Genomic DNA, 15,032 nt, shown 5'->3' with positions numbered 1-15,032 from the left:
CTCTGATTGCTGTGGCTAACACTTCCAAAACTATGTTGAATAATAGTGGTGAGAGTGGGCAACCTTGTCTTGTTCCTGATCTTAGTGGAAATGGTTTCAGTTTTTCACCATTGAGGACAATGTTGGCTGTGGGTTTGTCATATATGGCCTTTATTATGTTGAGGAAAGTTCCCTCTATGCCTACTTTCTGCAGGGCTTTTATCATAAATGGGTGTTGAATTTTGTCAAAAGCTTTCTCTGCATCTATTGAGATGATCATATGGTTTTTCTCCTTCAATTTGTTAATATGGTGTATCACATTGATTGATTTGCGTATATTGAAGAATCCTTGCATTCCTGGAATAAACCCCACTTGATCATGGTGTATGATCCTTTTAATGTGCTGTTGGATTCTGTTTGCGAGTATTTTGTTGAGGATTTTTACATCTATGTTCATCAGTGATATTGGCCTGTAGTTTTCTTTCTTTGTGACATCTTTGTCTGGTTTTGGTATCAGGGTGATGGTGGCCTCATAGAATGAGTTTGGGAGTGTTCCTCCCTCTGCAATATTTTGGAAGAGTTTGAGAAGGATAGGTGTTAGCTCTTCTCTAAATGTTTGATAGAATTCAGCTGTGAAGCCATCTGGTCCTGGGCTTTTGTTTGTTGGAAGGTTTTTAATCACAGTTTCAATTTCAGTGCTTGTGATTGGTCTGTTCATATTTTCTATTTCTTCCTGGTTCAGTCTCGGCAGTTTGTGCATTTCTAAGAATCTGTCCATTTCTTCCAGGTTGTCCATTTTATTGGCATAGAGTTGCTTGTAGTAATCTCTCATGATCGTTTGTATTTCTGCAGTGTCAGTGGTTACTTCTCCTTTTTCATTTCTAATTCTATTGATTTGAGTCTTCTCCCTTTTTCTCTTGATGAGTCTGGCTAATGGTTTATCAATTTTGTTTATCTTCTCAAAGAACCAGCTTTTAGTTTCATTGATTTTTGCTATTGTTTCCTTCATTTCTTTTTCATTTATTTCTGACCTGATCTTTATGATTTCTTTCCTTCTGCTAGCTTTGGGGTTTTTTTGTTCTTCTTTCTCTAATTGCTTTAGGTGCAAGGTTAGGTTGTTTATTCGAGATGTTTCCTGTTTCTTGAGGTAGGCTTGTATTGCTATAAACTTCCCTCTTAACACTGCTTTTGCTGCGTCCCATAGGTTTTGGGTCGTCGTATCTCCATTGTCATTTGTTTCTAGGTATTTTTTGATTTCCCCTTTGATTTCTTCAGTGATCACTTCGTTATTAAGTAGTGTATTGTGTAGCCTCCATGTGTTTGTATTTTTTACAGATCTTTTCCTGTAATTGATATCTAGTCTCATAGCATTGTGGTCGGAAAAGATACTTGATACGATTTCAATTTTCTTAAATTTACCAAGGCTTGATTTGTGACCCAAGATATGATCTATCCTGGAGAATGTTCCATGCGCACTTGAGAAAAATGTGTATTCTGTTGTTTTTGGGTGGAATGTCCTATAAATATCAATTAAGTCCATCTTGTTTAATGTATCATTTAAAGCTTGTGTTTCCTTATTTATTTTCATTTTGGATGATCTGTCCATTGGTGAAAGTGGGGTGTTAAAGTCCCCTACTATGATTGTGTTGCTGTCGATTTCCCCTTTTATGGCTGTTAGTATTTGCCTTATGTATTGAGGTGCTCCTATGTTGGGTGCATAAATATTTACAATTGTTATACCTTCCTCTTGGATCGATCCCTTGATCATTATATAGTGTCCTTCTTTGTCTCTTATAATATTCTTTATTTTAAAGTCTATTTTGTCTGATATGAGAATTGCTACTCCAGCTTTCTTTTGATTTCCATTTGCATGGAATATCTTTTTCCATCCCCTCACTTTCAGTCTGTATGTGTCTCTAGGTCTGAAGTGGGTCTCTTGTAGACAGCATATATATAGGTCTTGTTTTTGTATCCATTCAGCCAGTCTGTGTCTTTTGGTGGGAGCATTTAATCCATTTACATTCAAGGTAATTATCGATATGTATGTTCCTATTCCCATTTTCTTAACTGTTTTGGGTTTGTTATTGTAGGTGTTTTCCTTCTCTTGTGTTTCTTGCCTAGAGAAGTTCCTTTAGCATTTGTTGTAAAGCTGGTTTGGTGCTGCTGAACTCTCTCAGCTTTTGCTTGTCTGTAAAGGTTTTAATTTCTCCATCACATCTGAATGAGATCCTTGCTGGGTAGAGTAATCTTGGTTGTAGGTTTTTCTCCTTCATCACTTTAAGTATATCCTGCCACTCCCTTCTGGCTTGCAGAGTTTCTGCTGAAAGATCAGATGTTAACCTTATGGGGATTCCCTTGTGTGTTATTTGTTGTTTTTCCCTTGCTGCCTTTAATATGTTTTCTTTATATTTAATTTTTGACAGTTTGATTAATATGTGTCTTGGCGTGTTTCTCCTTGAGTTTATCCTGTATGGGACTCTCTGTACTTCCTGGACTTGATTAACTATTTCCTTTCCCATATTAGGGAAGTTTTCAACTATAATCTCCTCAAATATTTTCTCAGTCCCTTTCTTTTTCTCTTCTTCTTCTGGGACCCCTATAATTCGAATGTTGGTGCATTTAATGTTGTCCCAGAGGTCTCTGAGACTGTCCTCAGTTCTTTTCATTCTTTTTTCTTTATCCTGCTCTGCAGTAGTTATTTCCACCATTTTATCTTCCAGGTCACTTATCCTTTCTTCTGCCTCAGTTATTCTGCTATTGATCCCATCAAGAGTATTTTTAATTTCATTTATTGTGTTTTTCATCGTTGCTTGGTTCCTCTTTAGTTCTTCTACGTCCTTGTTAAATGTTTCTTGCATTTTGTCTATTCTATTTCCAAGATTTTGGATCATCCTTACTATCATTATTCTGAATTCTTTTTCAGGTAGACTACCTATTTCCTCTTCATTTGTTAGGTCTGGTGTGTTTTGACCCTGCTCCTTCATCTGCTGTGTGTTTTTCTGTCGTCTCATTTTGCTTATCTTACTGTGTTTGGGGTCTCCTTTTCACAGGCTGCAGGTTCGTAGTTCCCGTTGTTTTTCGTATCTGTCCCCAGTGGGTAAGGTTGGTTCAGTGGGTTGTGTAGGCTTCCTGGTGGAAGGGACTATTGCCTGTGTTCTGGTGGATGAGGTTGAATCTTGTCTTTCTGGTGGGCACGTCCACGTCTGGTGGTGTGTTTTGGGGTGTCTGTGGCCTTATGATTTTAGGCAGCCTCCCTGCTAATGGATGGGGCTGTGTTCCTGTCTTGCTAGTTGTTTGGCATAGGGTGTCCAGCACTGTAGCTTGCTGGTCGTTGAGTGAAGCTGGGTCTTGATGTTGAGATGGAGATCTCTGAGAGATTTTTGCCATTTGGTATTACGTGGAGCTGGTAGGTCTTTTGTGGACCAGTGTCCTGAAGTTGGCTCTCCCACCTCAGAGGCACAGCCCTGATGCCTGGCTGGAGCACCAAGAGCCTTTCATCCACACAGCTCAGAATATAAGGGAGAAAAAAATAGAAAGAAAGAAAGAGGGTAAAATAAAATAAAATAAAGCTATTATAATAAAAAATAAGAAAAAAAAATTATTAAGAGTAAATGTATTCAGAAAAAAATTTTTTTTAATTTTAAAAATAGATTTATTAACTTTTTATAGTAAAAAATAAGAAAAAAATTTTTAAGAAAAAAATTTATTAAGAAAACAAATTTTAATTTTTTAAAATAAAAAATATGAAAAAACTTATTAAAAATTTTTTTAATTTCTAAAAATAGAAAATATGGAAAAAATTATTAAGAAAACATATATTAGGGGAAAAAAATTTTTTAAGTAAAAAAAAAAAAAAAATGGACGGACCTAACCCTAGGTCTAATGGTGAAAGCAAAGCTATACAGACAAAATCTCACCCAGAAGCATACACATATACACTCACAAAAAAAAGGAAAAGGGGAAATTAATATATCCTGCTCCTAAAGTCCACCTTTTGAATTTGGGATGATTCGTTGTCTATTCAGGTATTCAACAGATGCAGGCACATCAAGTTGTTTGTGGAGCTTTAATCCGCTGCTTCTGAGGCTGCTGGGAGAGATTTCCCTTTCTCTTCTTTGTTCGTACATCTCCCAGCGTTCAGCTTTGGATTTGGACCCGCCTCTGCATGTACGTCGCCTGAGGGCGTCCGTTCCCCGCCCAGACAGAACGGGGTTAAAGGAGCAGCTGCTTCGGGGGCTCTGGCTCACTCAGGCCAGGGGAGGGAGTGGTACGGAGGAGGCGGGGCGAGCCTGCGGCGTCAGAGGCGTCGTGACGTTGCAGCAGCCTGAGGCGCGCCGTGTGTTCTCCCGGGGAAGTTGTACCCGGATCACGGGAGCCTGGCAGTGGCGAGCTGCACTGGCTCCTGGGAGGGGCGGTGTGGAGAGTGACCTGTGCTCGCACACAGGCTTCTTGGTGGCGGCAGCAGCAGCCTTAGCGTCTCCTACCAGTCTCTGGGGTCCGCGCTGATGGCCGCGGCTCGCGCCCGTCTCTGGATTTCGTTTAGGCGGCGCTCTGAATCCCCTCTCCTTGCGCGCCGCGAAACAAAGAGGCAAGAAAACATCTCTTGCCTCTTCGGCGGCTGCAGACCTCCTCTCTGGCTCCCTCCCGGCTCGCCGCGGCACGCCAACCCCTTCAGGCTGTGTTCACGCCGCCAACCCCAGTCCTCTCCCTGCGATCCGACCGAAGCCCGCGCCTCAGCTCCCAGCCCCGCCTGCCCCAGCGGGTGAGCAGACAAGCCTCTCGGGCTGGTGAGCGCTGCTCGGCACTGAGCCTCTGTGTGGGAATCTCTCCGTTTTTCCCTCTGCGCCCCTGTTGCTGTGGGATCCGCGCTGTTAGCCGCGGCTCGTGCCCGTCTCTGAAGTTCGTTTAGGCAGCGCTCTGAATCCCCTCTCCTTGCGCGCCGCGAAACAAAGAGGCAAGAAAAAGTCTCTTGCCTCTTCGGCAGCTGCAGACTTTTTCCCGGACTCCCTCCCAGCTAGCACCAAAGCCCGAGCCTCAGCTCCCAGCCCCCGCCCGCCCCGGCGGGTGAGCACACAAGCCTCTCGGGCTGGTGAGTGCTGGTTGGCGCCGAGCCTCTGTGCGGGAATCTCTCCGCTTTGCCCTCCGCACCCCTGTGGCTGCGCTCTCCTCCGCGGCTCCGAAGCTTCCCCCCTCTGCCACCCGCAGTCTCTGCCCGCAAAGGGGCTTCCTAGTGCCTGGAAACCTTTCCTCCTTCATGGCTCCCTCCCACTGGCGCAGGTCCCGTCCCTATTCTTTTGTCTCTGTTATTTCTTTTTTCTTTTACCCTACCCAAGTACGTGGGGATTTTCTTGCCTTTTGGGAGGTCTGACATCTTCTGCCAGCGTTCAGTGGGTGTTCTGTAGGAGCAGTTCCACGTGTAGATGTATTTCTACTGTATCTGTGGGAAGGAAGGTGATCTCCACGTCTTACTCTTCTGCCATCTTCCTTCCATTCCTATTTTTATTATTTATTTATTTATTTAGTTTTGGCTGTGTTGGGTCTTCGTTTCTGTGCGAGGGCTTTCTCTAGTTGCGGCAAGTGGGGCCCACTCTTCATCGCCGTGCGCGGGCCTCTCACTGTCACGGCCTCTTCCATTGCGGAGCACAGGCTCCAGACGCGCAGGCTCAGTAATTGTGGCTCACGGGCCTAGTTGCTCCGCGGCTTGTCGGATCTTCCCAGACCAGGGCTCGAACCCGTGTCCCCTGCATTGGCAGGCAGATTCTCAACCACTGCGCCACCAGGGAAGCCCCTTCCTCTGTTATTATAAGACCACCATGGGTGCTCAGATCATGGAATGGCCAGTTCTTATTCATGTCCCTGGCAGAGCAAGCTTTAATTAAAATGAATGGGTTTCCCTATAGGGACTGCTGCATGGTACGAGGACTTGCCTCCACCACTTTTGCGAGTTTCTCAATTACCTGAGGAAGCAATTGCTGGCTGAGAGGAGATGTCCCCTTCTGCAGAGCTGAAAGGTCTCATACGATTTCAGTTTTATTTCAGCAAACTCTATTAAGGTAGCCAATTCAAGGAAAAACGACAGGTCATTCTTCCCCCTAATTACCCAGTCCAACCTATTCAGTGTTCTTTCAAATGACCAAAGTCTTCCCAGTCTTTCAACTGAGGATAAAACCACTGTGTCTAAACTGAGCAAAATCTTTCCCAGTGTCTTTTACAGAGGATAACCCAGGTACTTCTTGAAACTAAGTTTCAAGGACAACCTACTCCTCCAGAGAGGAGTTTAACACCACTGAATAAATTTAGAATTATCAACCAATAATGGGAGATCCATGAACCAGGACAGACTCACCCAAATATGCCTGGACTCTCCGAGGAGGTAGACAGGACCAAGAGACCTCTGCTTGTACCAGGCTCCAGATCCTTGTAGAGTTTAGGCAAAGGAGGGAGATCTGCTCTGGGTCCCTTTGTGATTGCCAAAATTGTTGACTGAAAAAAAATGCACAACCTAAAAGTTGAGAATTATGTTTTATGAGGAGGATTTTCTGAGGACTAAAGCTTGGAAGACAGTCTCTCAGATCACTCTAAGGGACTGCGTTGAAGACGTACGGGAAGAGCCAGGATATATAGGAGTTTTGCAACAAAAACCAGGTAGTCAGAATATTAAAAGATTACTGTTAACTAAAGAAAACCAGACATCTCAAGTTAATGAATTTAGTGCTTTTCTATGCTGGGAAAATATAAGAGTCTAGGCTCACTGAAATCATTCCTTTGAAATGCACTTTAGCTATCTAGGGCCAATATCCTGTTCTCTCCATCCTGAATCCCCTCAGGGTGCACAGTTGAGGGTGGCTGCAGTGGCTGAAGGATTGGCAGCAGGCAACCTCCTTGTCTCCGTCCTGAATTTCCTTAGAGCTCACTGTCAATAGTGGCTATAGTGGCTGATGGCCTGAAGAACACAGTATCCTTTGTTTGCGGATAGGGCAGGTAACATTTTTCATCCACAGCTGCACCCCACAGGCCAGCAAGCTCTGTATTTGCCAACCTCAAGACCTGAGAAAGAGCCCACAGTCAGCAACAGAGACATCAATGGTTTATTAGATAGGGGATCTTACATGTCCAAAGCAAGATCCTGAGCAACAGCCTACTGTATATGGCAGATGGCAGGCAGGACATGGCCACAGTCCTTGCTATGGGAGTGGGTGTATTACCAGTTATAGGGGGAATTGACTTCAGGTTGGCTCTTTGGTTACCAGGGAAACCAGCAGAAGGGCATGTTCCTCAGAGACTCTTTGATAAACTAGCAGGGTAGAGCCAGTCTGATCTAAAGATTAGAACAATCACTAGGTAGGGTGGGATGAGGGAGTATGGGGATTAGGGGGTGGGGGGCTGGGTTGTGGGGAACAAGCATATAGGCAGTTACTGATTAGGCTCTATGGCTAAGAGGGAGGTCAGTCAAGTGAGTAGGGTGTAGGTCAAGCAGGGACTGGTCAAGGAGGGGATGTAGAGAGAGCAAGAGAACTGCCATCTTGCGTGGTTTCCAGGAAAACAGAAGTGTGAGAGGATTTCTTAACCATTGTTGTTTTCTAGGAGCTCAGGTAAAGTTCAACATTGCTCTTCCTTATCCCTGCCCGTCCCATTCACAGTTCCCATTGCTTAGAGCAGCAGATTTGTGCTGGATGTTAAGAAATCTGTCTCTTCACTAATAGCCTCTCAGGGGTGTGAGGCTGCGTAGACCTTTCTACATTATGTGAGGTCTGAGGAGAATTTACATCTCCTGGGGGTTTGTTTGAAAGGTTCAGCTTCCAGGTCAACTGTGAGCCACTAGTGGGGATGGAAGGGTAGGCCTTCAACCTCAGCAGCTTCACTTCTGCAGGCTTCTGCTGCCCCCAGCTCTGTGCCTCTGAGGGTGAGGAGTTGGTTGCCCAGGTAACCTGGCCCTCAGGTGACCAATTCACCCCAGCATGGCTGCAGGTGCTGGACCATCTTCCCCTTTCCGTCCTCCTACTTGATTGTACTTAGTTGCTAAGTCAGTGTTTAGTAGGGCTGGGTTGGTGTTTAAGGTGAGGGTTTTGGCCATTTTGGTGAGTTACTCAGTTCTCCTGGATCTCTCCCATGTAAAATGTTGTTAATCTTTTGTTTGATTTTCTCCTGTTGATCTATCCCATGTCAACTTAATTCTTAGACCAGCCAGAAGAACCTAGAAGGGTAGAGGAAAATTTCTTCTTCCCTGACAGGATAAATGTACCTCCCAGGTAATTCTAATGGGCACCCAGTGGTGAGACCCACTGCTCTCAAAGTTCACTAAGAAGAGTGCTTCTCAAGCTGCAGTGTGCCTGGGGTATCTTGTCCAAATGCAGATTCTCTTCAGCAGGTCTGGGGTGGGGCCTGGCATTTCTGTAATGTTCCCAGAGGGTACCAGTGCTGTGGTTTGGGGGATCACACTTAAAGTAGTGAAGGTCTAGAACAAAACAGTGGCTCCACATCAGAATCCCAGGGGAGCTTTAAAAATTACCAATGGCTAGGCCCCATCCCTAATTCTGAAGTAATTGTGTGGAGTGAGGCTCAGGCACTGGGAATTTTAAATGCTCCTTAGGTGATTCCAATGTGCAGCCAGAATTGAGAACCGCTGATTTAAAATGATGGGATGCAGTGCCTTTAATAGTGTTGATGTCATTCCATGCCTTACCTCCCTTGCTGCTGTCTTTTTGCTCCAAACTGAGCCTTCCAAATGCCCCATTCGAGGTTCCAGGATAATCTATGGAAACCAGAAGTTCCTAAACCACCTTTGTGCATCCCTTATTCCTCCTTCTTCCCAGAAGTGTTCATCAGTGAGTCCCTCCCCATTAGTCTGGACAGGGACAAGGTACTAAAGCACTCCCTGAGCTAAAGTTTTTGAGAATGATGTGCCATCCTGATAGAGGTTTGAGTGGTGGATAGGTGCAGAGTCAAAGTCCTCTTTCATCCTACCATCTCCACTGTGGGCTGCAGCACATTTGGGGGCTTGCTTCTCACTTCCTCCCCTCCCCCCAACTCAGAGCAGGGGCCTGTCTAGCTCTACCTGACCTCCTCTTGGTCCAGGAGTCCTATCCATGAACATCTGGACCCACTACAGTGATACTGACTGACACTGGCCCAGTGCCACATGCTGCTCAGCTGGATACTCCCTGGGGTGGTGGGGTCCATCTCCCTGCTGGTCTAACCTTGAATCACACTTTTGTAGTCATTTAGCCTCTGACCTGGTCAACAACTCCAGAGCCAATATAGCCTATCAGATGGGTAACCCTACCCTCAGGCCTCAGATTCTCCCCCATCCTTGTCACTGCATAAGAAATCCAACCAAATTTTGAGATAGGATTACCAACTCTGCTTTACCACTAGCTCCCTGCTTCCCAATTCTTGTCACCTCTCCCAGAGTCTCCAATTATTTCTAGGGCTGTCTTAATACATAAAAGCTACTCAAAGCAAAATTTGTTGGAAGTCAATTTTATTCATTAAAGTATACAATTAGGGCACTTCTAGTGATGGAGGAAAATGAAACAACAATGGGATACATTGCACTGAAAAGGGGGTTTTCTCTGCTGAAGCCATTATTGGAATGAGTGCCATTAATTTTATAAAAAAGGTATCATATGCAGAAAGGTTCTTACAACCACTTTAGGTGATTTGGAGCCTTTACTGGTTATGAAGTGTGGAAACTGAGGATGGAGAGGCTTGTTGCAGCGTGCCCATTCCCAGACCTGGAATGGGAGAGATCTTTTTTTTTTTTTTTTAATTTTATTTATTTATTTATTTATGGCTGTGTTGGGTCTTTGTTTCTGCGTGAGGGCTTTCTCTAGTTGCGGCAAGTGGGGGTCACTCTTCATCGCGGTGCGCGGGCCTCTTACTATCGCGGCCTCTCCCATTGCGGAACACAGGCTCCAGACGCGCAGGCTCAGCAATTGTGGCTCACGGGCCTAGTCGCTCCGCAGCATGTGGGATCTTCCCAGGCCAGGGCTCGAACCCGTGTCCCCTGCATTGGCAGGCAGATTCTCAACCACTGCGCCACCAGGGAAGCCCTGGGAGAGATCTTTGAAGCTGCACTTCTCAGGTGGCTTTGATCCTCCCAGTCCTAGAGATAAAGACAAGATGAGGGAGATATTAATATTATTATTTATACTTATGTAACTTACATTTGGGGACTCTTTTGTAAATTGCTTAAGGCACTACTGATTTATATGTAATTTCACCTCTCGTAGCATCACTTCTGGGTGGAAGATAAAGGCTTTAGGTAGTTCCAAGAGTGCTCATTAAGCCAAGTCTAATGGGAACAAATGTTCCCTTTACAGTTTGGCTTTTATGGGAAATTACATCTTTAGTAGAAGCTTGTGTGCTTTAGTGACCTAGGATGGTGGTTTTTGAAAGATTTCCCTGTTGAAAACATATATGGAGAATGTATCGGTGTGAGTCACAGGCAGCTTGGAAAAGCGGTGGCCTGGACTGTGGTTTTGACAGAGGGTCTCCACTAGGAAAAAGGGTGATTCAAATATAAAATATATCATCATTATTATTTTTAAAATAAATTTATTTATTTTATTTATTTATTTTTGGCTGTTTTGGGTCTTCGTTGCAGTGCGCAGGCTTCTCATTGCAGTGGCTTCTCTTGCTGTGGAGCACGGGTTCTAGGCATGCGGGCTTCAGTAGTTGTGGCACGTGGGCTCTAGAGCTCAGGCTCAGTAGTTGTGGTGCACGGGCTTAGTTGCTCCGCGGCCTGTGGGATCTTCCTGGACCAGGGCTCGAACCCGTGTCCCCTGCATTGGCAGGCGGATTCTTAACCACTGCACCACCAGGGTAAGCCCCATAACATCATTATCATTGACATTTATGGAGCACCCATTGGAATGGTGGTTTTCAAACTTGAGTGTGAATCAGCATCCCTTGGTGGGCTTTTTAAAATCGGATTGCCGGGACCCAGTGTTGAGTTTCTAATTTGTTAAGTCTGGGGTGTGGAACGAGAATTTGCAATTTTACCAAGTTCCTAGGTGATGCTGATGTATGTAAAAGATACATTTTGAGAATGACTGAAGTAGTATATTGGATCTCTAAGATCTAAGATTCTGAAAAACACAAGCAGTGAGATTTCTCTAAATTGTCAAATTTTTAAACTTTGATTAAAATTGTTTCAATCCGTGTGTCCAAGAAGTAGATTTATCTGATGCCTTTTTAAAAAAAAAAAAAAACTTTTTTATTTTGAAATACCTATAAATTCACTAGAAGTTTCAAAGAAATTTACACAGAGATTCCATGTGGCCTTTACCCAGCTTCCTCCAAAATTAACAGAATTATAGTACAATATCAAAACCAGAAAATTGACAGTGGTACAAACCACAGAATGTATTCAGATTTCACCAGTTATATATGCACTCCTTAGAGTGTGTTTGTGTATAGCTCTGAGTAATTTGATCACATGTGTAACCTCAAGATACTAAACTTATACCATCATTTCAACACTCCCTCATGATAATTCTTTATAGCCCCACACACACATACCCTAATTCCCATCTCTAACCCTTGGCCACCACTACTCTCTTCTCCATTTCTATAATTATGCCATATATATATATATATATATACATATATATATATATACACACATGTTTTATATATATATATATATATTTGATATTGGTTTTCTTCATTCAGCATAATTTTCCTTAGGATTCATCCAAGTTTTTGTGTATATCAGCAGTAATTAATTTCTTTTTATTGCTGAGTCGTATTCCATGGTATGAATGTGTCAAAGTTTTTTAACCATTCACCCTTTGAAGGACATCTGAGTAATTTCTGGTTTGGACAATAAATACAAATACAACTGCTACAAATATTTGTGTGCAAGTTTCTGTGTGAAAATACATTTTTGTTTCTTTTGGATATATGCCTAAGACACAATTGCTAATCATAAGGTAATCCCATTTTTCAGTTTTTATTTATTTATTTATTTTTTCGGCTGCACCACATGGCTTGCGGGAATCTCAGTTCCCTGACCAGGGATTGAACCCGGGCCACAGCAGTGAAAACCTGGGGTCCTAACCACTAAGTGACCAGGGAACTCCTCCATTTTTCAGTTTTAAAAGGAAATTCCAAATTATTTTCTAGAGTGACTGTACCATTTAACAGCCTCACCAACAATGTATGAGTGATTCAGTTTCTCTGCATCCTCACTAATATTTAGTGTTATCACTGTTTTTTATTTTAGCCATTCTGATAGGTATACAGTGATACCTCATTGTGGTTTTAATTTTCATTTCTCTAATGCCATATGATGTTGAATATCGTTTCATGTATTTACTTGCTACAGAATCTCCTTCAGTAAAGTGTTAATGATGTCTTTTGCCCATTTTCTAATTTGATTGTTTGCTTTTTTATTGTTGATTTTTGAGAATTCTTTATATATTCTAGATACTAGCTCTTTGTCAGATATGTAGTTTGTAAATATTTTTCTCTCTTTTCATCTGCTGCACAGGGAGTTTTACAGAACAAAATTTTAAATTTTTTATAAGGTCTAATGTATCAATTTTTGCTTTATGAATTTTCTTTTTATGGTTTGTGCTTTTAGTGTCAAGCCCAAGGACTTGACTTTTTGCCTAGTCCCAGGTCCTAAAGAGTTTCTCCTGCTCTTTTTCTAGAAAAAATATATAAATGGAGGTTTATTTTTTTGCCAATAGATTTTCAATTCCTTCAGTACCATTTATTGAAAATGAATACATTGGATTCCTTTTGCTACTTTGTTAAAAATTAGGCATATTTATGTAGATTTATTTCTGTATTGTCCACTATTTTTTTTTTTTTAAGAAATTCACGTTCTTATTTATTTATTTATTTTATTGATTGATTGATTGATTGCTGTGTTGGGTCTTCGTTTCTGTGTGAGGGCTTTCTCTGGTTGTGGCAAGCGGGGACCACTCTTCATCGCGTTGCGCGGGCCTCTCACTATCGCGGCCTCTCCTGTTGTGGAGCACAGGCTCCAGACGCGCAGGCTCAGTAATTGTGGCTCACGGGCCCAGCCGCTCCGCGGCATGTGGGATCCTCCCAGACCAGGGCTCGAACCCATGTTCCCTGCATTGGCAGGCAGATTCTCAACCACTGCGCCACCAGGGAAGCCCTGTATTGTCCACTATTTTCCATTGATCTATGTATCTACCTCTCCACCAATACCACAGTCTTGATTACTATAGCTTCTTTCTCAAAATTATTTTGTGTATTAAAAAAAAAAAAAAGCAACTCTTTGAGGAAGATGCGGTCACCACTGCAGCGGAGCCTGGGGACTCCCGCTCCTGCGCCTGACTCACCGCTGTTTGCTCTCGCCCAGGAAGAGGTAGGTCAGGAAGTTGCACCGCAGTCATGGCTTAGCGGAAAGACTTCCCTGGAGCCAGAGGTAGCGATTCACCAGATTAAAATCACCCTCACCAGCCGCAACACGAAGTCTTTGGAGAAGGTATGTGATGACCTGATCAGAGGCGAGAAGGAAAAGAATCTCAGAGTGAAAGGACTGGTTCGGATGCCTACCAAGACTCTGAGAATAACTACCAGGAAAACTCCTTGTCGTGAAGGTTCCAAATGAGGATCCACAAGTGACTCATTGACCTGCACAGTCCTTCTGAGATTGTTAAGCAGATCATTTCCATCAGTATTGAGCCAGGAGTCGAGGTTGAAGTCACCATTGCCGATGCTTAAATCAACATTTAAAAAAAATTTTTATTAATTAATTAATTTATTTTTATGGCTGTGTTGAGTCTTCGTTTCTGTGCAAGGGCTTTCTCTAGTTGTGGCAAGCGGGGGCCACTCTTCACCATGGTGCGCAGGCCTCTCACTATCGTGGCCTCTCTTGTTGCGGAGCACAGGCTCCAGACATGCAGGCTCAGTAATTGTGGCTCACGGGCCCAGCTGCTCCACGGCATGTGGGATCTTCCCAGACCAGTGCTCGAACCCATGTCCCCTACGTTGGCAGGCAGATTCTTAACCACTGTGCCACCAAGGAAGCCCAAATCAACATTTTTAATAAATTGATAATCAGTTGTTTAAAAAAAAGAGCAAAATAAGCTCAAAGCAAACAATAAGAAGAAAAAATAAAAAGCAGAAATAGATTGGAAAAAAGAAAACAATAGAGAAAATAAGTGAAATAAAAAGCTGGTTCTTTGCATACAAATGGCCAACAGGCACATGAAAAGTTGCTCAACAGTGTTAATTATTAGAGACCTGCATTCAAAACTGCAATGAGGTATCACCTTACACTGGTCAGAATGACCATCACCAAAAGACTACAAACTATAAATGCTGGAGAGGGTGTGGAGAAAAGGGAACTATCCTACACTGTTGGTGGGACTGTTAAGTTTGTACAGCCTATGGAAAATAGTATGGATGTTCCTCAAAAAACTAAAAATAGAGTTGCCATATGATCCAGCAATCCCACTCCTGGGCATATAGCCAGATAAAACTATAATTCAAAAAGTTACATGCACCCCTATGTTCATAGCACCACTATTCACAGCAGTATTCACAGGGAAACAACCTAAATGTCCATTGACAGATGAATGGATAAAGAAGATGTGGTACCTGTGTACAATGGAATACTACTCAGCCATAAAAAAGAGTGAAATAATACCATTTTCAGCAAGATGGATGGAAGTAGAGATTATCATACTAAGTGAAGTAAGCCAAAAAGAGAAAAACAAATACCATATGATATCACTTATATGTGGAATCTAAAATGTGACATAAATGAACTTTTATGAAACAGAAACATACTCACAGACATAGAGAACAGAGTTGTGGTTGCCAAGAGGAAGAGGGGGTGATGGCTGAGGGATGGAGTGGGAGTTTGGGGTTAGCAGATGCAAACTATTATATATAAAATGGATAAACCAACAAGGTCCTACTGTATAGGACAGGAAACTATATTCAATATTCTGTGATAAACCATAATGGAAAAGAATATTTTAAAAAAAGAATGTAAAGAGCTGATTCTTTGAAAAAATAAATCACAAATCACCAATATCAGGATTGAAATAAGGAATATCACA

The 15,032-nt window shown here is 42.8% G+C and overlaps 1 pseudogene across 1 annotated transcript; it reads left to right on the top strand.

Moving 5' to 3' along the window:
• The first annotated feature begins 11,630 nt into the window (after positions 1-11,630).
• LOC309612704 (small ribosomal subunit protein uS10 pseudogene) lies at positions 11,631-14,720 on the top strand (annotated as a pseudogene). Its single transcript has one exon. The product of its transcript is annotated as a small ribosomal subunit protein uS10 pseudogene (transcript).
• Positions 14,721-15,032: the final 312 nt, after the last annotated feature.

This window comes from Balaenoptera borealis (genome assembly GCF_965194805.1).
Source record: "Balaenoptera borealis genome assembly, chromosome: 16".
NCBI lineage: Eukaryota > Metazoa > Chordata > Mammalia > Artiodactyla > Balaenopteridae > Balaenoptera > Balaenoptera borealis.
The sequence above is the reverse complement of the archived record's forward strand: the minus strand, read 5'-3'. Positions and strand labels throughout refer to the sequence as shown.